At 43.6% G+C, this 23,976-nt stretch overlaps 1 protein-coding gene across 5 annotated transcripts in view; it reads right to left on the bottom strand.

The window, feature by feature from the left end:
• The window catches only part of DENND2B (DENN domain containing 2B), a 207,127-nt gene that overhangs the window by 109,459 nt on the left and 73,692 nt on the right, over positions 1-23,976 (bottom strand). Inside the window, exon 1 of one of the 5 annotated variants that reach the window (XM_036764022.1) lies at positions 13,633-13,737. The exons of the other annotated variants lie outside the window; for them this stretch is intronic. The gene's annotated coding sequence lies outside the window, so the exon portion shown is untranslated. Of the gene's footprint in view, positions 1-13,632; positions 13,738-23,976 lie in introns of those variants that run through there. 5 annotated transcript variants of the gene reach the window in all.

Consider the following 23,976-nt stretch of genomic DNA (forward strand, 5'->3'; position numbering starts at 1 on the left):
GGCTCTGTGCTAAGCACTTTACAAATGCTATCTAACTGGCCATTGGATACTGAGCAAGGCACTTACAATCGCTGGGCTTCATTTTCCTTATTTATACAATGGGTCTAACCCACAGTCTCTAAACTCACCTTCTCCCTTCAGCCTCTCACCACGCTGACCTCTGCTTAAAGTCCTCACTCCCACTCACTCTGGCCTCAAAACCATAGAGTTTCAGAAATGGAGGAAGGGTCTTCAATAATTGAGTTCAATCCACACACAAAAAGAATCTCACCTCTATAACACACCTGATTAGTAGTCATCTAGGCTCTGTTTAAAGACCTCTAGTGGGGAAAAGGGTCCTCACTGCCTCCCGGGGCAGCCCATTTCCTCTTGGCAACTTCCAGCTCTTGAGCCTGCTTTGGCCTCTGGGATAGAGTACAAGTCCTTGGGCAAATCCCCTCCCTCTTCCCCAGCCTGAGCTTCCTCCTCTGAAAAATAAGGAGGTGGGATTAAATTATGTCTAAGCTCCCTTCTGGTCTAAATGTATGATCCTACCTCAACTAAAGACCTCACAAGGCTGTTTTGAGGAAAAGGCTTTGTAGCCTTTAAAACACTAAATAAAATGATAATATTATATAAGTTTTTACTGACCTCAAACAGAGTTGATCAATCAGGGGCTGTTCTAGGGTACTTAATACCCAGTGATGAATAACTCACTTCACCCACACAGGTAGCAGGGTTAATAAGTAATAACTGTGGGGGAATGGCACAATAAAAATAAGTTGTTAAGGTCCCAAAGAGGTATAACTCTGACCTTTTCCATCCATTCGACATCTACACTCAGTCAAACAGGCGCACTGATGTTGAGTCACACATACACACACACACACACACACACACACACAGTGGGGTTTTTTGCTTGTTTGTTTTTTCACCTCACTATTCTAGATTTAGTAGAGTCCCATAGCCTTGGAAAAGTATTCGAAAATATGCCCCGGATCTAGCCAATATGCCTAGACCTTAGTTTGAGTTAACCAATCTCCTTTCTGTAGGGCCTCTTCTAAGACAGATAGGGTTGGTGGCTGGGACAGCAGTCCTTAGGTCAAAAAGAAGCCTACCTGGGGTCAAGGCCAGGTTTCTGTTATACATACACATACCCTACTACCCCACCTTAATTTCCCTTCTTGAAACACTCCTAAAATGATCACCCTGAGTGGTCTGTGAATTAGGCACTCAAAGCTCCATGCACCTCCTTGATGGTGCCATATTACAACCAACATCAGACAAATTTGTACACTTTTTTCCACAGAATCCCAGAGCCATAAAAGAGGCCGATGATGTCACCTAGGTCACTTCTTTGCTTCCAGGAAAGCTCCCTTCTATCTTTCCAAAGAAAACTCCACAGCCTCCTAATTACCTTCTCTGAGATGTCTGTTAGGAAGTTTCTGGACTTGTCCATCTAACCCCAAATTCTCGCATTCCTAATAAATGATAAAAATCCATGCCTGGTGGGAAAAGGCACACTTTTTCAGAGACTAATTCCTCTCTGTGAATGGACTCTGCTAGATGAGTGATGGTATACAAGCTCTCAAAGAAATCTTGTTCTGCAAGTGTTTAGAGATGGTCATCTCTATTAAGCAGCAATGGCATTCAGGGAGGAAGCTTTGAGGGTATCCTGAAGGACTAGTTATGACCAAAACCTGTTAGTGTGTGACACAGAACATGCCACTGGTACAAAGGCACAAACAGCCAACACAAGGGTCAGGATCAGGCCCGCACCATGGCCCTGGTCTTTAAGGCTTATTCTGTACAGTACTAGAAGCATCCATTTACATGGCATTACTTCCATTCTCCCCTCCCACCCTTTTCCCCCAAAAGCAGGGGGGCAGGAGAGGGCCCAGAACGTAAAGTAGCTACTCATTCCCAGAATTAACCATGCTTTTCAGTCCCTTCCCACTTCCATCTCAACGCTTTCCCCCAAACTCTCAAAACTCAAGTATGTGTCTGCGTGTGTGTCTGTGTTTTATTTACACGATCCATGTCTGTTGTTAGCAACTGAAGCAAAGTCCCCCAAGGCGGAGAAGGTAAGTTTGCCAACTGGCTTGTTGCTCCCTGGCTGCTCCTGGGCCCCCAGGAGGAGACTGGTAAAACATCCTCACTAGGTTCCCATCTGTCATCTGCACCCCAAGTCAGTGACTCCTCAGGCTAAGATTCTGGCCTTGGGGCAGCTGCTTTGGGATCTCTGAGAAGCCATTTGTGCATGTGACAGAGAACACAGTTAGTCACTGTCCTTCCATCTTTGTCCCCAAGACCTATATGAGCACAAAGTCACATTCTCAGAGTCCCTCCGCAACTCCCGCACAACCCATGTGACAAGTGGCCATCGAGTCTGCTCGAAGGCCTCCACAGAGCACAAAAACCACCTGTCCCAAGGCAGCTCGTCCCACTTCTGTTTCTCTTCTAATTGTTTTTGTCAAACCCAAGCCTGCCTCTCTCCAGCTTCCATCCCATGGTCCCTAGTTCCAAACAAGCCTCATCCTTTTTCCCCATGGCAGACCTTCAAAGAGACAGCAAGCCATTAGCTCTCCATCAAACATCCTCATCTCCTTCTGTGTGCTTTCTAGTCCCCCTACTCACCTGGTCACCCTTTTCTGAACTCTCCACCTTGTCAACGTTCTTCCTAAAATGTGGTCCCCAGAAATGAACCCAACACTCCAGCAACAGTGCCGCCAAGACAAGCAACAGAGGAGCTCTCGCCTCCCTCGTCCCAGGAGCAATGCTTCTGTTGATGTAGTTCAAGAGGTCATGATGCTTTGGGGCAGCTGAATCATACTGTTGATTTATATTGAGTGTTGGACCACTAAACCCCCCCAGATCTTTTCAGAGAACTGATGTCGAGACGTGCCTCCCCATACTGTCCTTATGTAGCTAGGTGGCAACATGGATACAGCTATTGGTTTCAAGTCAGGAATGTCTGAGTTCAAATTTGATCTAAGATTCTTCCCAGCTGTGAGACCCTGGGCAAGTCACTTAACCTCTGTTTGGTTCAGTTTCCTCATCTATAAAATCAGAATGATAATAGCTTCTACCCCACCAGGGTTGTTATCAGATTAAACAAGATAGTATTTGTAAAACACTTAGCCTGGCAGAGAGTAAACACTAAATGTTAACTATCGTGATGATGCAGTTTTTTTTAACCAAATGTAGGACTTGATTTTTACCCCTATTAAATTTCAACATATTAAATTCAAATCCAAATTCTATTATCCAACATGCTTACTACACTTCCCCTGCTGTCATATGCAAGTTTTTTCAGTTATTTTTTTTCAAATAAAAATTTGCCTTTTCTTCTTCCCACTTCCCTCCTCCATCAAGAGAGCAAGAAAAAAAAAACCCTCTTAGAAACATGTGCCACACCCAGCAACACTGAGTATCATGCTTCAAGGCAAAATATGGATTTTCAATAAAATAGAGGACTTTCAAGCTTTCTCAGTGAAAAGACCAGAGCTGAATAGAAAATTTGACTTTCAAATACAAGAATCAAGAGAAGCATGAAAAGGTAAACAAGAAAGAATTCATAAGGGACTTACTAAAGTTGAACTGTTTTGTTTACATTCCTACAAGAAAAGATGATGTGTGTAATTCATGAGACCTTTCTCTCAGTATTAGGGCAGCTGAAGGGAATATATATATATATAGAGAGAGAGAGAGAGAGCACAGGGTGAGTTGAATATGAAGGGATGACATCTAAAAAATAAAATAAAATTAAGGGGTGAGAGAGGAATATATTGAGAAAGGGAGAGATAGAATGGGGTAAATTATCTCACATAAAAGTGACAAGAAAAAGCAGTTCTGTTGGAAGGGGAAAGGGGGCAGGTGAGGGGGAATGAGTGAATCTTGTTCTCATCGGATTTGACTTGAGGAGGGAATAACTCAATTGTGTATCTTACTCCACAGGAAAGTAAGGGGAAGGGGATACAAAAAGCGGGGATGACAGAAGGGAGGGCAGATAGGGGGAGGAAGTAATCAAAAGCAAACACTCTTGAAAGGGACAGGGTCAAGGGAGAAAACTGAATAAAGGGGGACAGGATAGGATGGAGGGAAATACAGTTAGCCTTTCACAACATGAGTATTGTAGAAGTGTTTTACATAATGATACATGTGTGACCTATGTTGAATTGCTTGCCTTCCTAGGGAGGGTGGGTGGGAAGGGAAGAGGGGAGAGAATTTGGAACTCAAATTTTTAAAAGCAGATGCTTAAAAAAAAAGAGTTGTTTTTGCATGCAGTTGGGAAACAAGATATATAGGGAATGGGGCATAGAAATCTATCCTACCCTACAAGAAAGTAAGGGGAACGGGGATGGGGGGGAGGAGTGGGGTGACAGAGGGGAGGGCTGACTGGGGGAATGGGGTGATCAGAACATATGCCCTCTTGGAGTGGGGGGAGGGTAGAAATGGGGAGAAAATTTGTTACTCAAAATCTTGTGGAAATCAGTGTTGAAAACTAAAATATTAAAAAAAAATGATAAAATTCAAAAAAAAAGTAATCCCTCAATATTTACATGGTTGTATAGTCCAGTAAAACAAATTTTCACATAAAAAAAAGAAACACATGTCACATAAAAGTTTGATGGTCATTCCATTTCTTCCTTCAGCCCAGTCATTGAGAGAAATGTTGAGTAGCCTAGGGCCAAGCAGAGAGCCTTAAGGAGCTTAGAATCTTTACCTAGACCCTGTTGCCCAATACACAAAATAGCAACAAACAATCCAGGATAGTGTATGATTCAATGTTTAATGCTTAGGGGCCCAAATAGAGGAGGGAGACCTATGAAAAGTGCATGGACAGGGAAGGCTTCACAGAAGAGGAGGAATTTTCTAAACATGATTTTAAAAAATTTTATGTCACTTAAAAAAGTACCTTCTGAGCTAGACCTTGAATGATTGGGCTCAGAAGAGAAAGAAGCCTACTCCAAGTGAAAAGAGTAAGATGAGGGAAGGCAGAGAAACAGGATTGAATGTGGCATTCCTGGGGGAAACTCCCAGCCCAGGGCTGGGAGAGAGAAGACCCCAAAGCAATGTGGCTTAGTGAACAGAATCCTGGACTTGGAGTCAAAATAACCTAGATTTAAATTCCACCTCTGGAATTTAAGATGTAGGACTATAGGCAAGTCACCGAAATCTCTGAGCCTCAGTTTTTTCATCTGAGAAACAGGAATAAATAATACCAATATACCAATAAGATAACAGATGTAAATTTTCTGGATAAATGACAACAGGCATTCATTTGTATTACGCCCCTCCTGCAGCTCTTCTCAGGCTCACTTCGAATCTCGAGTCACCCATGTTAAGTTATGAGCTTGGCTTTCACCACAATCACCTGTGACTTTTTCCCTTAACTGATCCCCTGTGTATTTCCAGGTTGATCTGTAAAAAGAGTGTCTTCAACATTCCGACCTCAGCTTTTAGACAACAAAAATGCCTCTTGAAGAAATCTGCAAACTCCTCTACCACCAGGGCTCTGGGCAGGCTGAGCCAGGCCTAGTCTCAACCCCGTGCAACCTGCTGGGGAGCAGAACTTCATTCCTCTGCTAATGAGAGGCATTCCAGGGAGGAAAGAAGAGCAAAGGACCCTTTCAGGACCTGTGGTCCTAGGCCCAGTGCAAGAGGTTGGGGTGGGGCTGGCCACTGTCAAGACTCAAAGCCCTGTTGGAAGGCCTCCTATATACATCTCCTTTCCAAGACGCTTCTGGGGGCAGATGCTTCCAGTCTTCACAATTCTCTAAAGGTCACCCAGACCAGCTATCCTTGGCTTGTCACTTGAGCTGAGCAAAATGTCCAGAATGGGGCCAGGAGAAAAGAGCTTAGGATAAGCAGGCCATATACTTTTCTATTTTCAATTCCACCATAGGGAGAGTTGGGCAGAGGACAATAGCAACCAGACCCACCCTGAGAAATACAATGGGGATTTCTTAGTGTTGTTGGGTGGGGTGAGGGTAGGAATAGGCCCAGTGATTATCCCTGGAAGTAAATTCCACTGAGAATGTCTCCTAAAACTACAGGCTTAACTTAAGCTGTTTGCCCACCTGTATCAGACGCTACCAAGCTGGGGAGGAAGGATGGGAGGAAGGCAAGGCAGGAATCCCTACCCTAGGAGTTTTTGGGCTTAGAGTCCTAGTCACAGTCCTGAAACATTTGGAAGCCCCCTCCCCAAACAAGCTTCATGAGGGTCAAGAGATAGTCATGGAACTGCTGTTCCATTGGGCGTCTCACACCCAACAGACACACCTACTCCCCAAACCCATCCTCATGGGTCACTGAAGCAACAAAATGGTAGCAGGCCAAATGAGCTACTTGCTGCAGAACTTCCAACCTAATGACAGCCCTGATGGTAAAAAGACTTTGCTGTTCAGTCGCATCCAAAACTTTGTGACCCCCATTTGGAGTTTTCTTGGCAAATGGTTTGCCATTTCCTTCTGCAGCTCATTTGACAGATGACGAAATTGAGGCAGAGTCAAATGACACACAGAGAGCAGGTATCTGAGGCCAGATTTGAACTCAGGTCTTCCTGACTCCAGGCCCAGCGCTCTGTCCACTGTGCCACCTAACTGCCCCCATAAAAAGACTAGCCGGTATCTATACGGCCCAAAAAGTGCTTTACAGACATTATATTTTCCAAGCCTCATGACCACCCTATGAGGCAGATACCATTATCCCCACACTACCAGATAAGGAGGCCTTAGTAAGATCAGAGGGGGTCAGTGGTTTGTCCAAAGTCACACAGCTTTTAGATGTCGGTTGCAGGATTTGTGCCGAGAACTTATTCAATTCAATTAAATTCGAACATTAATTAAGCATCTACTATGTACCAGGCACTGTGCTAAGTAACGGGTATACAAAAAGTGGCAAAAAGACAATCTTTGCCCTCAAGGAGCTTAACATCTAACAGGGAAGAAAGCGTGCAAACAAATATACAAAGCAAGCTATAGACAGGATAAATAGGAAATAATTAACAGGAGGAAGGCACTAGAATCAAAAGGGGTTGGGGAAGGCTTCTGTAGGAGGTGATATTGTAGTTGGGACTTCTAGTCAGGGAGGTTAGTGGTCTAAGTGGAGGAGGGAGAACATTCTAAGCATGGGGGATGGCCAGAGAAAATGTCTAGACCTGAGACACAGAGAATCTTGTTTATGGAATGACCAGGAGGCCAGTGTCACTGGATAGAAGAGTCCATGGCTGGTAGTGAGGAGCAAAAAGAGTAGAGAGGCATAAGGAGGCTGTTTATAAAGTGCTTTGAACCCGTTTTCAAATGCCTATTTACTACACCATGCCGTCCCACCATAACAACTGGCATCTACCGTGCCCGTTAAGGGTTACAAAGAACATTACGTACACTATCTCACTTGCTCCTAAGAGCAGGCTCATTGGATCCTTAGAGAGGCACAATGCTGGCTCTAAAATGACCCTCAGAAAGCCCAGGAGGGCACTTTCTGAGCTGTTTCTGAAGACAATGATGACAGTCTCCTGGACTGCCCCCACCTGGCCATCTGTCTGAGCCTGCATTATTCAGTCCAGGGGAGGCCGCAGAAAGAGCCTGGCAACCAAAGTGGGGAGCGAGGTTCACACTTGGTCATACTTGGGGAAGCAAAAACCCAGAATCTGAAGTGAACCATGGAAAGGGGGTGACGTTTCTCTTTGCAGGGGTTCTTAGTCCAGAATTGGTGAACCTAATTTTAAAATTATTTTGATAACTTTATTTTCATATAATGTTTCCTCCGTAATCCTCTTTTATTTTGTGCATTGAAAAATATTGTTTTATGAAGGGGACCATGGGCTTCTCCAGACTATCCAAAGGGTCTATGACCCCCCCAAAATTGAGAAGACCTGCAGTGTTATGGGAACTCTGTCGTGCACACTTGGGTATCTACCTCTTTCCTCTGATTCAGTGCTTTGTGGCCCCTCAACAGCGTAAGCTTTCAGCATGGCATTTCCCAAAACTGTGTTCTGTGTAGTGGGAACAGGAGTTCCAGGAGAAAATTTCAGTAACAGTATTATTTTCCCCTCTAACATGCTAAATATGGAATTACATAGGTCACTTATTACATAAAATATTTATTACACTCAGTGGTTTTTCAGTATTAAAATAAGCTTAGTTGTATCTATTTTGGTCCAAAATTATCCCAGCCTTGTTGTTTGTTGTCCCATGCCATCATCAGTGGTATGTCTGCCATCCTTCTAGCCCAGCATCTCAAATACAAATAGAAGGAACATTAAGTGCCTACTATATAGACAGCACTGGACTCCAGAGTAGAGACAAGACAGAAAACCTGGCTATGACATATTCTCTGCCTTCATGGGCCTTAAGATCAACTACAAATATGTATGGGAATAAAACACATTCAAAAATAATGATAATTATAATACACAGTAAATACACTAAAGAATTTATGAGGAGTCTGGAGCTCATGCCCTATGAAGGCTGACCAAAGAAACTGGAAATATTTGATTTGTATATTTGAAGGAATGTTTTTTGGAGTACAGATTAAATCTGTTTTGTCAGGCCCCTGAAGGCAGAACCAGGAACAGGATGGATGTTGTAAAGAGAAAATTTGGGGCTAGATGTTAGGAAAAACTTTTTAGCAATTAGAGGTACCCAAAATGAAATGGACAGCCTCTGAGGACTAGTAGTCGGTCAACAAATATCTGCTAAGAACATAACGTGTACCAGGCAATGTGTGAAATGCTAGGGATATGAATACAGGCAAAAGACAGTTCTTGCTCATAAGGATCAGACAGACAACATGCAAACGATGTATGTAAGGTCTTCAAGCAAAAGCTGGATGACCACCAGTCATGTATGTTGTCTACAGCCTGTGCAGGTACCAGTTTTTTATTGGATAACCATTGAGGTCCATTCCAATGTTGAGGTTCTGAGCTTTATCAATATATCCCAAGCCCAAAAGTGTACCGTGGTCAAATCTGTCTGGAAATGCTATCTTTGAGGATCTTCTGAGGTCAGAAACATACATAATTACAATGCCAGAGTCATGGCGGGTCATCGGCCAATTTTAAACAATGGTATTCATCATACAGCCCAAGAGTGTACGTGTCCAGGGGAAAAGCTGACTGAGTCTTACCCTTGGGGTCAATCAAGTTCAGAATTTCCAGGAGAAGCAACGAAGTCCTGTCACGTCTAATATTCATCCCAAACCCTCAGAACTGGGAAAGGGCCCTCAGAAGCCATATCGCCCCACTGGTACCCTGGCAAGAATCCCCTAACAAGTGATCACCCAGCCTCTTCTTGAAGACTCCCAATGAGGGGGATGCGGTATTGATCATTCTGCTTCTGGAGAATATTATCTATGGGAAAGCCATTCGGTACAACAAGCCTAAATCTGCCCCTGCAATGATCCTAGGTCTGCCTACCAGTCCTAAGCAAAGCATAAATAATTCCTCTTCCACATGACAGGCCTTTAAGTATTTGAAGATAGCCATGTGTACACACACACACACACACACACACACACACACACACACACACACACAAACCATCCTGTCTTCTTCTGGCTTAACATCTCTTGCTGGCAGGTCACCATCCTGATCAGCCTCCTGTGGACTGGCTACTACTTATCATCTTTTGCTCTCTGGATTTTCTTTTTTATTTAAATGAATTTTATCAACAGCCATGTTTTTCCTCCTGCTTTTGCAGATGTCACTGTGTAACTGAAAAAAAGTCCCAGAGGCCAAGAGAGGTCAGGTACATATGCTCCCCTTACCTTGGCCTCCCCTCATTCTATCAGCCATTTGATTAAATAAAATTCTACGAAATGGATATAATTGTCTCCATCAAGGGCAAGGGCCAGTCCTATCTGTATCCCAGCCACTAGGAAGTTCCGCCTGCCGTCCTATACATCCCCCCAATATAAAAAGGCCATAACATGGGACTTCTGAAGTACCCGGTGTTGATGTTATCTATGAGTGAATTTCCAGGTCAAAAGCAGCCTCAAAGATAAAGCAAAGATCAATGTGTGGTTCACCATTTACACCAAAGGATCTGGAGGGGTGAAAGGGAAAGGAAGGGATGTGGCTTGTTGGTTAGCTCAGATAAGAGCCCCTGTTTAGTGACATTTGACATCTTTCTCTCTATATATTTAAAGACCAGTGAAAAAAGAGCTAGATTTAGACTCAGAGGACCTCAGTTCAAATCCTGGCCTTGCTAACCGTGGGTGAATCACTGAACCTCTCTGAGGCTGCTCCCTTACCTAGGAAATAATGGTGATTGTGCTAAACAACCTCTCGGGTCTCTTCCAGCTCTAGCTGTGATCCTAGGATCCTTTACTGAACATATGATAGCATGGGTGAGACAAATCTTCCCCTTCCCTCACCCATGGTTCATCCGGTTGGTACTGCTTCCCCCTCACCTGAACTTTGCTAGTCCCAGAACCTTCAAAACCCTATGGGTCCAAATAACAGATGGGTAAATGGCAAAATGGAAGAACTTTAATCACACTTCCAGCTTCCCCCACGCTTAAAGTCCATTTGCATCTGGGTCAAAGAGACCCAGAAGCATAGAAGTAAAGCTCAGAATCAAAAGGAATTAGAGAAGATGGGATTGTATTTACGATACAGGGACACCAAGGCTCTTTACGAAGCCTCCAAGTAAAGGCAGCCACTCTAGCATACCAGAAACTAGCAAGACCAGTATTCCCCCTCAAAGTGCAAGGGAAACATTACAACCTCTTCTCTTAGAGGTTAGTTGATAAGATCTGAGTAGAGATGGTCCTATCACCAGTGAACATGAGCAAATTCCTTAAACAGTTGTGAAGAAATGGAGGTTCCTCTGTCCAGTTTGACTATCCTGCTTGGATAGCCAACCAGGAGAAAGGAGGTGTCTTCTACAAAAAACAAGTCCTCACTATCAGTGTAATCCCCTCCCCATACTTTTCTTGCGATATTCCCCTTCCCTGTCCATTTATCCAACAGAACATAGTTGTCTAAAGATACAGACAACATAAGGAAAATCAATCACAGCACCTAATCTAAGGTCATTCATCTCAGTCTGGCACTGGTCCACATATAGTCCAGGTTTTTTCAGTTCTTTCTGGTTCCTTTTCCTACTTCATTCTTCCTCTCAACCTGTCAAAGCCATCTCAGTTCTCCTGTATCAACAAAAAAACTAACTTACTCCTTGGTTCCCATTTGGCATTTTAATTCCAAATCAATATCACTCCCCTTTACTTGAACCTCAAACTCTGGAGCTTCCCAGGTTTCTACTTACATAATCAGCCTATGTTATGTTCTACCTTTTCTGGGCCTACAGACTCAAAAGTCAGTCCCTTTGAACTGCCCATGTCTGAAAAATATCCTTCTTTCCTATCTTCCAATTTTTCTAAAAGCGTCAAACTTTGTGGACTCATTTTATCTAAATGTCTCCAGTTTCTTCCCAACTCTTCCTCAGTTCTAAGTCCCCATTCCCACACCTCACCTCCAAGGATTCTTTCTCCCAGGCAAAATCTCCTGACCTATTTGCTTTTTCTCAGGGCCAACACAAGTATATTTGTAAGTATCTTTCCAAGTCAGTTATACTCCACCATTCCTCCTAGATGAAGGGGTTCTTAAGCCACATGTGATTTTGACAGGTGGTGGGTTTTTTAATCTGTTGTTGTTGGAGTTTTTTTTCCCATAGAACCAGATCCTACTTTGTTTCCATATGATTAGAGATTGAAGGATTAATTTTATCCCATCAGAGCCAGGCTCAATGATGTCATTCTATAGGGAAAACACTTTCAATTAACCCTTGGACCCTAAGGCGACCGAGGTCACAGTATGATCTCTCTCCTCTCTTTACATCCTCACACACTTCTCTGTATCCAATTCAGAGCTTATAACAGGCCAGGTTCTCATCGATTAGTGGACTCATGCAGGGTCATCAGTGCCGGCATGTGATGGCTAGGCCAGTGTATGCCAGTCAGGTCAGCTGCCTTAGTTGGGGAATGGGAATGAAGCTAAAGACTGACCCAAAACAGGTGCCAAGCCTAATCAGATTACTTCTTATCCTAATACCCCTGCTCAGCAGTAGGCAATCAATTTACTACTATCAGTTGACTCACCATAATTAGACAGTCACTCCACAAACATTTATTAAGGACATGCTGGAATGTTGTGTCATTTTTCAGTTGCGTCTGATTCTTTGTGACCCAATTTAGGGTTTTCTTGGCAAAGATACTGAAAAGGTTTGCCATTTCCTTCTCCGGCCCATTCTATAGATGAGGAAACTGAGGCAAACAGGGTTAAGTGACTTGCCCAGGGTCATGGAGCTAGTAAGTGTCTGAGGCTAGATTTGAACTCAAGTAGAGGAGTCTTCCTGACTTCAAGCCCAGTGCTTTATCCACAGTGACACCAAATAAAACAGTCTCTGCCTTCAAGGAGTTCATGTTCTATCTGGGGAAACAACATGTTCATGTATAAATGCATACAAAATCAATTAAAGGTAATTTTTAATGGGGAAGGCTTTAACAGCTGGGAGGATTGGAAAAGGCCCTGTGCAGGAGGAAGCACCTGAGATAAACCTTGAAAGAAGTTAGGGAAAGTAAGAGGCAGAGGTGAGCAAGGCCAGTATAGCAGGCATGAAGGTCAATTAGTGCAAAGGCCAGAGACGAGATGTGGCTTGCCCAGTGTGAGGAACAGCCAGTTGGTCTGGACAGTAAAATACAGGAAGAGAAGTAATATATAATAAGGCTGGAAAGGCAGATTGGGGCCAGGTTGTATCAGGCTTCAAAAGCCCATGAGAGGAGTTTAGATTTGATCCTAGAGCTGAGAGCGGGGCACTGGCGCTTCTTCAGTAGGGGAGTGACACAACAAGGTCTAAGACCTTTGGTAAAATCCCTTTGGTGGCTGTGTGGAAGATAGACTAGAGCAGGGAGAGATCTGAGGGAGGGAAATGAAGTATGAGGCTATTTCAACAGTCCAGGCAAGACACCCCGAGAGACTGAAGGAAGGTGGTAGGACCACGAAAATAGAGATAAGAGACTAGATATGGAGGAGCAACCACCCTGAAATTTGGGACCTTCCCTATCAAGGGAAGATATGAAACTCCATTACAGGAAACTTCAGCCCCACTTTCAACAACTTGTCACTAAACGGATAGACGTAGTGCAATGAGCTCGGAATGGGATAATATTTGTAAAGTGCTTTTCACCAAGCCTAGCATATAGTAGGTGCTAAATAAATGCTTATTTCCTTCCTTCCCCTCTCCCAGATTACTGCATCTCATGGGTGGTTTCCTAGCCTAGTCATTAACTAAATGTGACCACTTTCACAAAATCCTGCCGGACTTCATTCAAAGCCACACACAGGAAGAGCCAAAATGAAGTGAGCAGAGAAAAGAAAATCCTGGCTTTGGAAAAGATTTAAGTGATGTTAAACATGAAAGACAGGTGGAGACACAGAGAGACCAAGGGAAAAGGAGAGAAATAGGATCCCAAAGAGAAACAGAAGGCAAATAAAGCAGAGAAGCCGAGACTGGGATAAAGGAAGAGGAGAGGCAAACAAAATGAAAAGAGAAGAAGGAAGAATGATGGGAAAGGGGAAAAAAAAACATGCCACAACAGAGAGAGTCATCCTCACCAACTAAGACGTAGAAAGCCTGTGAGACTTACCTGAAAACAAAGGTCACCAAGGGAACAACTGATATTTTCTCTTGCCATGATGTTTACAAAGAGAAATCCACAAGTCGGCAGGTTGGCTGGCATCCCATGAGAAGACCTGAGACCAAGACCTCTAGGAGGAAGAGATGCAGAAAACCAAGGAAGCCAACACCTAATGAAATCCCTTCTCACCGGGTGTTCTCAACATATCTGCTGCCAAACAGTGGACTTTGCCCTTGGAATTCAACTCCTTGATTAGGAAGATAATCAAAAAGTCCCGTCATACATAAACTTGGCTAAACAAACAGAACGCCCTTAGCATGGAGATCGCCTCCAATCCTATAAACCTTAGTGCCAGGCACTTTATGCTAGGGCAGAGGTTGAGGTCTTTCCATCCTTCCTTCTAGAGGCTTCTCCTGGCTGAGAGGCAGGCACCAGCATCTCCACTTGTCCTGTCTCTATGGAATAAAAGGCTCCAGGAAGAGTATTTCCCCAAGTGAGTCAGTGACAAGATCTGGCTTGTTTAAAAGAGGAGGGCAAACACAGGTGGAAACTCCATTGGCAACTCCTCTGGCTCTTACAGGAAATACAGGAGCTGAATGAGGGGCATGGAGTTTGTACACTGACCTTATTGATGATATAGGGTAAGTAAGTCCTCCAAGGCATTTAAACACAGGGGGAAATGCCATCAGTTTCCAGGTCTCGATGTGTCCACTTCAACACATCTAAGCTACTGGACCAGAAGGTCACAGTAAGTTTTGGAGGCTGGAGTATAGAGTTCTCCAAGACTTTTGTTTGCGTTCTGCTATAAAATAAACTTTTTTGAGGAGGGTGGAGGGCGAAAATCCCCTTGTTAAACTAAAAAACCACAACATCATCTCCTGCACAGTAAGTCTTCTGATAGAAACAATAGGAGCTTTTTTTCTTTCCCTCTGCTTGACTCTCTTCCTCTCTGCCCAACTGCACGGGAGCCACCTAACTCCTGCCACTTCTATTAAAATACCAGGCATGATCATGGCAAGACAAGGTAAAAGACTGAGCCTAATTACAAAGAGACTCAACCATATATGAAGATAGTAAAATAATCCAATGCCCGTTTCCAAGCTAAATTAGGAAACTTGAATCTCAACCTTCTATAGCCAGTCAGAAAAGTTCCTACCTAAGCAGGGTGGACAACTAAATTCATATTTCATGTTTAAATGGCAGACCAGAGTTTATTAAAATGTTTCACACTTTTGATTTAAGTACTGCAATCCTATTAGATGTGGATGTGAAAATCCCTGTGGTAGTTAGGTAAGCCTTTGGGGGGGCGCGAAATTGTCCCTGAAGGGAAATGTTGATCTATGATTTCCTTTCGTTCATGAAAGGAAATCAAACTCTGCTAGTCAAATACAAGAGAAGAGTTTTTCCTTAAACACCTCTAGCATCTGTGAATGGCCAGAGAAAGCACAGGGTACAGGTAGCTTAACTGGTCAGTCTGCTGGCATAAGTGCCAAGGTCACTAGAACACCAGCTTGCTTCATGACTTTGGGCAGATCATGTAATCTGAAAAGGTCTTTCAACTGCATGGCAAGGATCATAAACTTCTGGAGGGATGAATTAGAAAAGTCTGTTTTCCTCCCTGTCTGGACATAGAACAGGGTCTGAATTTTCCTAGTTTCAAAGCTGGACCCAGGGGCTCTCTGAATCCTTAGCCCATGCCCATCAAGTTTCTTTCCTTGTAAAATAAGGTACAGGCAGCTCTAATGTGGTGGGTAAAGCACTGGCTTTGGAGGAAGAACAAAGCAAAACAAGAAAAAACAAAACCTGGATCCATATTCTTCTCTGTGGTTCATTCATAAGCCAAGTGACCATTTGCAAAGCTCTTCACCCCGCTCCGCCTCAGTATCCTTTTCTTATAAAATAATAGTGCTGGATTAAGGCGATCCCTTAGGATCTTTCTGTTCTGAATCCTACAAGCTAAAATATCTATGGCAGCCTACAAATTTCAAAATGTGCACTAGCTGCTAAGCCCTACCCTTGAGAATTATGAAGAAGGAAGAATGGAGGGATAAATACTACGCAACGACAGAAAAGGCAGGATGATATAAAAGGAAGAAATGTTGATTGAGAGTTAGGAGACCAGCCATGGTCCCAACTCTGCCACAAATTAGTTATGAAATCATGGGCAAATCACTTAACCTTTCTGGGCCTTAGAATTCTCAGTAGTAGACGCTGGTCTAGACCATCAGTCTTTCCAAATGGCACACCCCTAGCAGTATAAAACAAGCAAAAAACCTTCTGAACAAGCACCTGTGACATGTGCACATTTACTTATTTATAAATGATATCTACATACTACTATGCTCATAATTACACACATCATAAAAATTACACAAAATAAACACTTAAAAAGAGATAAAAATCAAATATGTGCTCCTATGGTTAAAAGGAACCTTCTTTACTGAGACAGGAGGTGACATAGTAAGGCCCAAGCTTTAGGAAAATCAGTTTGACTGCTGTACAGAGGATAGAGTGGGAAGAAGAGAGACCTGGGTCAGGGACAGATAGTCCAAGCAAGAGGTGAAAAGAGCCTCGACTAGTGTAGGGGCTGTATGAGTACAGTGAAGGATAAGATGAGAGAGGTGTTACGGAAGTAGAAATGAAGACATTTGGCTACAAATGGGATGGGGTGGGAGAAGAAGAGTAAGAGGCTCAGGAGGTAAATATGACCCTGAAGTTATGAATCTGGGTGACCAGGAGGATGGTGGTACCCTGGATAGAAACAGAAGTTCAAAAAGGGGTACATTTAGTGAGAAATAATATAATGAGATCTGAGATGCACATCCCTACTCATCCAGGTTGGCTCATTCTGTAAGATTTTGTCCTATTCAGAATGAAAAGCGAAACTCATTCGCCAGACACTGTCACAGAAGCCTCTGAAGGGTGACTGACTGATGAAGCCACCCAGGTTACTTGGGAGAAAGACGATAGGGAGGCTAGGGGGAGACTGGACTTCCCCAACAACAGCTATGCAGCTGCTATGGTGGGTATCCAAGAAGTGGTTAGGTTCTAACAGTCCTGAGGGGACAATACCAGGTTCAGAAGGGAGGAGATAGGTAATTTTTAAAGTAGAGAGAAGGGGTAGAGTGATGGGAGAGAAGAGCAGGGGTAGATGTGGTTATATTGGAGACGAGTCCCATGATTGGCTATCACAACAAAGATGAGACATGACCCTTCTTCCTAAACTCCAAACAGCTCTGAAATTATAATTATCACTGTTACTACAAATAATCATGATTGCTAGCATTTTTACAGATACTATCTCATTTAATCCTTCCAACAACCCTGAGAGGCAGGCCCCATTTTACAGATGAAGAAACTAAAGCAAACAGAAGCTAACTTCACCTTGCCCATGGCCACACAGTTAATAAGTGTCTCAGGCTGGATTTGAACTCAGGTCTTCCCAACTCTAAATCCATTATTCTAGCCACCAGTCCACCTAGCTGCCTCCATACTTCCGCATTTGAGAGACCACTGGCCTAGGATAACCTCTGAGATCCTTTCCAGTCTCAAAATTCTGTGATTCATTCAACGTTTTTAGTAATTCTTCTAAACAAAATTGGGTTTGTATCCTTAACATATTTTCAAATGTATACCCAGACAATTATAATCTAATTACTACAGAAATTTTTAAATGGTACATTTCTGTAATCCAAAGGATTAGATGTCAGTTTTAGATCAGATTAGCCAATTGCATTATAAAGATGTGAACTTCAAAATAAGGCCATTGTGACTTACTCAGTTAAACTCAGTTGTAGTCAAATGAGACCAATAGCTTTTTTAAGGTTTTCTAAATGACATTGTTTTGCATGTTAATATATACTTATACTGAGTTTTATTTTTCTTGCTTTCTCAATGAGTAAGGATGGGGAGGGAGAGAATTTGAAACTGAAAATAAAATTAAATTTTTTTTAAGTTTTCTAAGTATCACCACCAAACACAGGTCCCCACGGATCCCCAAGGCCTGGCCTAGAAGATGCCTGGAAGGCTGCCCTGAACTCTGGAAAGGCCTCCTAGAAGGAGAGTCTATCCTGACACCATTAGTTCCTGGAGAGATGCTGGTCCAAGCCTCCACAGAGGTACAAAAACTCTCAGGAGACCAAGTTAAACTAGTGGCAGAACTGGAGGGAAGAGCTCAGGCCAGCAGAGGTCAAATGAGCAGAGGGCCTCCGGCATTCTTCAGGTAAATAGAAGGCCCAGTCACTTAGCTTTTAAAAATCCCAGAGGCCCTTTGTAACCCATCTGCTGGTTAGCTGCTGACCTGGAATTACAAAACTGTTTAGGAAGTTGACTAAACAGTCCTTTTAAAAGAAAAATGAAGAAGCTTTTTTTTCCTCTTCTGCTTTAATGAGAATTAAACCAAACAAAAATTTCCACTTGTTCCTCCCAGTTTTCTTTATAACCTGATCCTTGCCACTTCCCTTTGGGCTCCTACTCAGAGCTGAATTAAGAAAACCAGGCAAAGGCTGAAGCCCATCTTGCCACCCAGGACTACACAGCTGGCTCTTAGCACAGCTGGCTGTAACTCAAACCAGAAATGCAGCACAGTCCAAACCCAGAGAAACAAAGGCAGGAACAGATCATAGACAATGCTGACCAGTCCATCTTCAACATGTCCGTTTGTTTGGCATATTCTCCATTTGTTTTGGGACATAGTAAGTAAGGGCAGGGAATTCAAAGGATTGAAGATAGCAGGGAAGAGAGAGATAGATATTTGCTCCTCCCTGGCTCACGGGCCACACATCTCTGCAGTTATCAGTCACCTGCAGGAACCTCTTTGGATTTCCTGTCCATTTGCGTCTCATTTGGCCCAGCAGTTGGGTACTACCGCAAGCCTACATCTTTCTTGACCCAAGACACATAAAATGTGGGCAGAGCTTCACCAAATGGCTTCCAGATTCTTTGGTCTTTGCCATCTTTTGCTAATTATTTTCCTGGAAGCTAAATAAATCCTGAAGGTCACGTTGTTGCTGCCAAGATTAAAAAAAAATCTGGCAAAAACACTGTGCCAACAAATTCACCTCTGACAAGGAGAGCAGATTTGGTTTGAGGGAAAAAAACGTTCTAAGACTCTCCTTTCCACACTGAAGTCCCTACTTCTCATATCCAAAATCTCTCCATTGGTGGATGCCCCAATACGTAGCTATAGTAGTTTAAAAGTTTATAGTAAAGTCTATAGTAGTTTAAAAGCTCTAACAACCCAGGAGCCTGGGTCTCAGTTCAAACAAGAAGGCAAAAGCTGGTGGTTTGGTTTCCAAGGCCCCAAAAGCTCTAAATGGTAAACAGCTTCTATTGGAAGAAAAAAAGTTAAATACTACCAAGAATTCCCAACTCTGCCCCCATCCTGATTCAGGATCCAAGGTCTATAAATTGGCTCTGCTGATAAGACAGCATTCCCCTGCATGTTTTGTAACTGGAGATAACATTGCAGCTGAGTACTTTGGGAACATGTGAAAAAGATTTTAAGAACTTGGGATGCATAGGTAAATTTGACAACAAATTCTCCTGCTTCCTCCCAATAAGAAGGAGAAATTAGCACTTTGTGATGGATGCAGGAGAAACATAAAAACCAAAGCTATTCTCGCTGATTCTTAGACTTTCATCCTAAGTGGCTGAATAGAAACTCCCAAAGGAAGCTCCCCTCCACCTCTGTTCCCTAGTATTCTTTGCTACAGGCAGTAATAGACCTGCAGGATTTATTTAAGACCCTGTGAGAAGGATCATTCAGATTAAGCACCCTTTGGAAACTAGACTTCAAGGGCAACCACCTCCCCCAAAACACCCATCACTCTTCCCAACCTGATTCTTCCTTCCTTAAAATTTTCATTCTCCTCCTCCCCTAACTTCTCATCTCTACCCCTCCATTCATCTTTCTCTTCTTCCTCACTATGCCCCTCCTACCCTTGAAACCCCAATCCCATTGCCGAAGCATCACTGACTAGATGCTATGTGGTAGGGTTCTAACCGGCCAGATGGAAGTAATTGCTGCACACTTTGTTCTGGGCCCAACTCCCCCATCTTGTTTACTTTTTTTTTTTAAACAAAGTAGTTAGGGCCTGTTAATTGGCTGGAAAATTGGTCTCCTGCTCTCCTGATACAAGAGGTGTGTCTCCCCAAGAAGCAGACAACGGTAAAGTCTCAATGTGTCCCAACAAGACAGCTCCACAGCTGTGGGACGAGACACTTAGCAGTGTGCTTCTGAGAGGTTTAGCTGTGGAGGAATTGGAAGAATTACCGAGTGGCCCTTCCTCAGCACACAGCCTCCCACTTAGAGCGCCCTGCCTTCCTTAAATCTAAAGAAATGGAGGACAATCAGAAAGGCATTATAAATCTCCAGTCTGGCAATCAGAGAAAGCTCCATCAAGTTAAGCTGAAAGTGATAGTGTTTAGACTAGGTTAGGATAAAAGGAAATTAAGTAGTCTTAGCAGCAACTGACGGATAAATGAAACTTGCACGCTCTCTAATTGATGAGATTCTTTCTGATAGATGCCCTTTCTCTTGCTTGGCCAGTGGCTCTTTTCAAGGCTGCTATATGCAAGCCAACAGTCCCTGTGGCTATGAGAAATGAATCCAGATGTTTCCTAAAGCCAAAATAAGATCAGGTCATTAACAAATATTTGAGTGACTACAACATTCGAAACACTGTGCCAGGCACTACAGTAGATCTAAGATATAACCCGGTCTCTGCCCTCAGGACCTTGTAATTTTGTTGGAAAAATAAGATATGTCACATTAATAAGAACATCAGATGATATTTGCCGGCTATTATTAAATGAGTGGGGCAGACAAGTACACCAGGAATTGAGAAATGGGAGAAAGCCTGGAGCTTAAGGGGGGAATCTTCAGAAAGGAGGGGTAATTTTTAGATGGATCTTGAAGGATGAGCAAGATTGGGGCAAAGTGGAGGTTGGACATTCTAGGAAGAAAGAAGGTACAAAAGAGAAGGGAGCCGCAAGAATACAAAAGGCCTGCTTGAAGGTCAATGAGAAGGGTGACTGGAATGATGGGTTTCTGCAGGGGAGGAATTTAAGTCAACAAAATTCATCAAATATTTATTAATCAAATACTGGGTGCAAAGTACTGCAGGCATTGCTGGAGAGGCAAGGAGAGAGATCACCCATGTGTTACTCTCAAGCAAGAGGTAAAGATGGTAAATGATGGTAGATGGTAAAAAATGGTAAAGAGGGGGAGTATTGGGGGATAAGGCTGACAGGTAAGTTGGGACCAGATTGCTAAAAGCTTGAAAGGCAGAAAAGGAGAATCACAGCAGAGAATCGTAGCTGGGCTGGGTGGTAGGAAGGCTGACGGAGGAGACCTCCCAAGAGAGCCAGAGAGGGCTCACATCCCCAGACTACATGGCGGTTTAGGATTCCATTCCCCTTTAAAGATCAATGAGGAGGAGCCAGGTTCTAGGAGCTCAGGTAGGAATGGGCCCTCCAGAGCAGCTGGCCTGATCCTTGCCAGTAACTAATGAAGTGAAAAATGCAAATGGTTTGTATGCAAGGAGGATGCTTTGAATTCTCTAACTTCAGTTGAATCTCTCCCACTCCTGCTGCCATTTTTAAACAGGAGGCAACCGAAGCCTAAAGAGGTTTAAGTGACTTGCTCCTGGTCATACAGGTAAATTCTTTTAGGTGTTTGCTTGTTCTCTCCCCCTCCCATCCCCCTACCCCTTAGACTGTGAGCTTCTAGAGCAGGGGTGGGGAACCTGTGGTCCAGAGGCCACATGAGGCCCTCTAGGTCCTCAAGTGGGGCTCTTTGACTGAATCCAAACTTCACAGAACAAATCCCCTTAATAAAAGGATTTGTTCTGTAAAACTTGGGCTCAGTCAAACTTGGATCTAAAAGGCCACATACAGCCTCAAGGCCACAGGTTCCCCTCCCCCCCCCCTAGAGAATAGAGATTGTTTCTGTAGTTTTTGCCTTTCTTTGCTTAGCACAGAGTAGGTGCTTAATAAATGTGGACTCAGTGTCAGAGGCAGAATTGGACTCCAAACCAGCTTGCTTTTCCACTGTACCATCCTGCCTTCCCATGACTGAAGAGATTACTCATACCAGAGTGGTTACAGATCCCTGCAAGATTATAATTCCAAGGAATTGGTCTGCGTATGGCTCAAATTTTTGTTAAACAAAAGCCCTAGGCCAACTTGTCAGAATGTCAGAATTTCAGAGTCACGGACTTTCAGCAAGGCTACCCCGCCCCCACATGAGCCGTGGTCTGACGTGGTACCTGAGTGGGCCCACTTCCCACTGGCCTCACTCCACCTGTTCTCTTACTCCCTAGCATAATGGGCTGATGATGAAAGCCTGGAAACCACTGCAGAGACCACAGAGGGGTTGAAGCCCTCCTCCTCCTCTTCCCTTTATGCAAATAGTGTTTCGGCCTCTTCAGTCTTCCAGTTATCAAAAGGACCCAGAAATGCCCGCGGGGCCTTTGGTTAGAATACTGAGGCTGGGCCACCATCCCTCCCCTCATCCCTGACAATGAATGCAAACTTCTCTCAAAGACAGCACAGCTTCGCTAATAACAATTTGTTCCATTGTCTCAGTCCAGTCCAACTCTTGGTGACCCCACTGGAGGTTTTCTTGGCTAAGATACTGGAGCCGTTTGCCATTTCCTCCTCCAGCTCATTTCAAAGATGAGGAAACTGAGGCAAACAGGGTTAAGTGACTTGCCCAGGGTCACACAGCTAGGAAGTATCTGAGGCTGCATTTGAACTCAGGTCTTCCTGACTCCAGGCCCAGCGCTCTATCCACTTCACCACCCAGCTGCGCTTGCTAACAACAATAGCTAACATTTATAATAGTGCTTTAAGATTTCAAAGTGCTTTACCCATCTTATTTTATCTTATTTGATTTAGTCCTTTACCAAGGACCAAGAGCAGAGCCCAGGCCAAATTCTGAAGCTATAAACAGAAGACACCAAAGTCAGGAATCTTTAAGGATCCAAAGAAACCTCTTCTCATTCTGAGGCAAATTAAAAGAAATGGGAAAGATTTGGATTTGGATGGAGTCAGAGAACCTTGGTTCAAAACCCGACTGCAGTTCAAATCCTAGCCCTGCCTCTCACTACCTGTGTGATCTTGCACACATCACTTGATTCCTCAGTGCCTCAGTTTACTCAGATAAAAAATGAGGTTGTTGGCCTCTAAGGCCTCATTTAGCTTCAAATTTGTAATCCTAAAAGTCCTAATCATTGAGATATCATGAAGGTTTGTAGTCTATAGAGCACCCAGGAAGAGAGATGGGTGAAACTGAGTTAAACACAGGCAGGAATATTTATCAGGAAGCTAGGTAACATAGTGGACTGAGTGCCTGGCCTGGAGTCAGGGGGGCTCCTATTCCTGAGCTCAAATCTGGCCACTTATCCCTGTTTGCCTCAGTTCCTCATCTGTAAAATGAGCTGGAGAAGGAAATGGCAAACCACTCTAGTATCTTTGACAAGGAAACTCCAATGGGGTCACAAAGAGTCGGACATGACCGAACAACAACAAAGGAATATTTATGACACACTTGAATGAAGAAAAAGCTCTGACTTGTCACACCATGAATGGGAATTCTTTAGAAATGCTCCTCAGAATAGCTGAGCTGACTTACCGGGTATAAAGGACAAGGGGAATCCAAGCCTTACCATTTCCTCTTATCCAAATACTAGCACACCCACGCCCTCCTCCACCTCCCAGCACCAAGCCTTAACTCTCCCAGTTGGTCACCAGGTATATTTTGCTTTGCTTCAGTACGGTACAAGACCTGCATTCGAATCCCAGCTCTGCTGCCAACAATCTGTGAGACCTCGGGGCAGGGAAAACACTTAACCTTGGCAGGTCCAAGATCATACGATGCCTATGATTCTCTCTAGCTCTAAGTCCTATGATCCCAAGCCCTCACCATATATCACTTACAATATAAGTCAGATACCATTTGGTCCATTGAACTGTGAGCTCTTCAAAAGCACGGATTGTTTTTTGTCCTTCTATGTATCCCCGATGCTTAGCACGGCACTTGGCACAGATAGGTGCTTAATAAATGCTTGATGACTTGGCTGACTAAGGGTACTCCAATCTCTGGAGCACTGACACATAGAGCCACAACCCACCCTAAGGGCATCGACCTGGAGCTGGCCAGAAGCAAACTGAGGACATCTTCACACACATACATACACACACACAAACACATATGCATATACACACACACACATATACATACATATACATCTATATACACATACATACATGCATACACATGTGCATATACATACATATACACACATACATACACACATATACATACATACCATAGGGTCTACCATTTCT

Source organism: Trichosurus vulpecula, chromosome 6, assembly GCF_011100635.1.
Source record: "Trichosurus vulpecula isolate mTriVul1 chromosome 6, mTriVul1.pri, whole genome shotgun sequence".
In the NCBI taxonomy this organism is placed as follows: Eukaryota; Metazoa; Chordata; class Mammalia; order Diprotodontia; family Phalangeridae; genus Trichosurus; species Trichosurus vulpecula.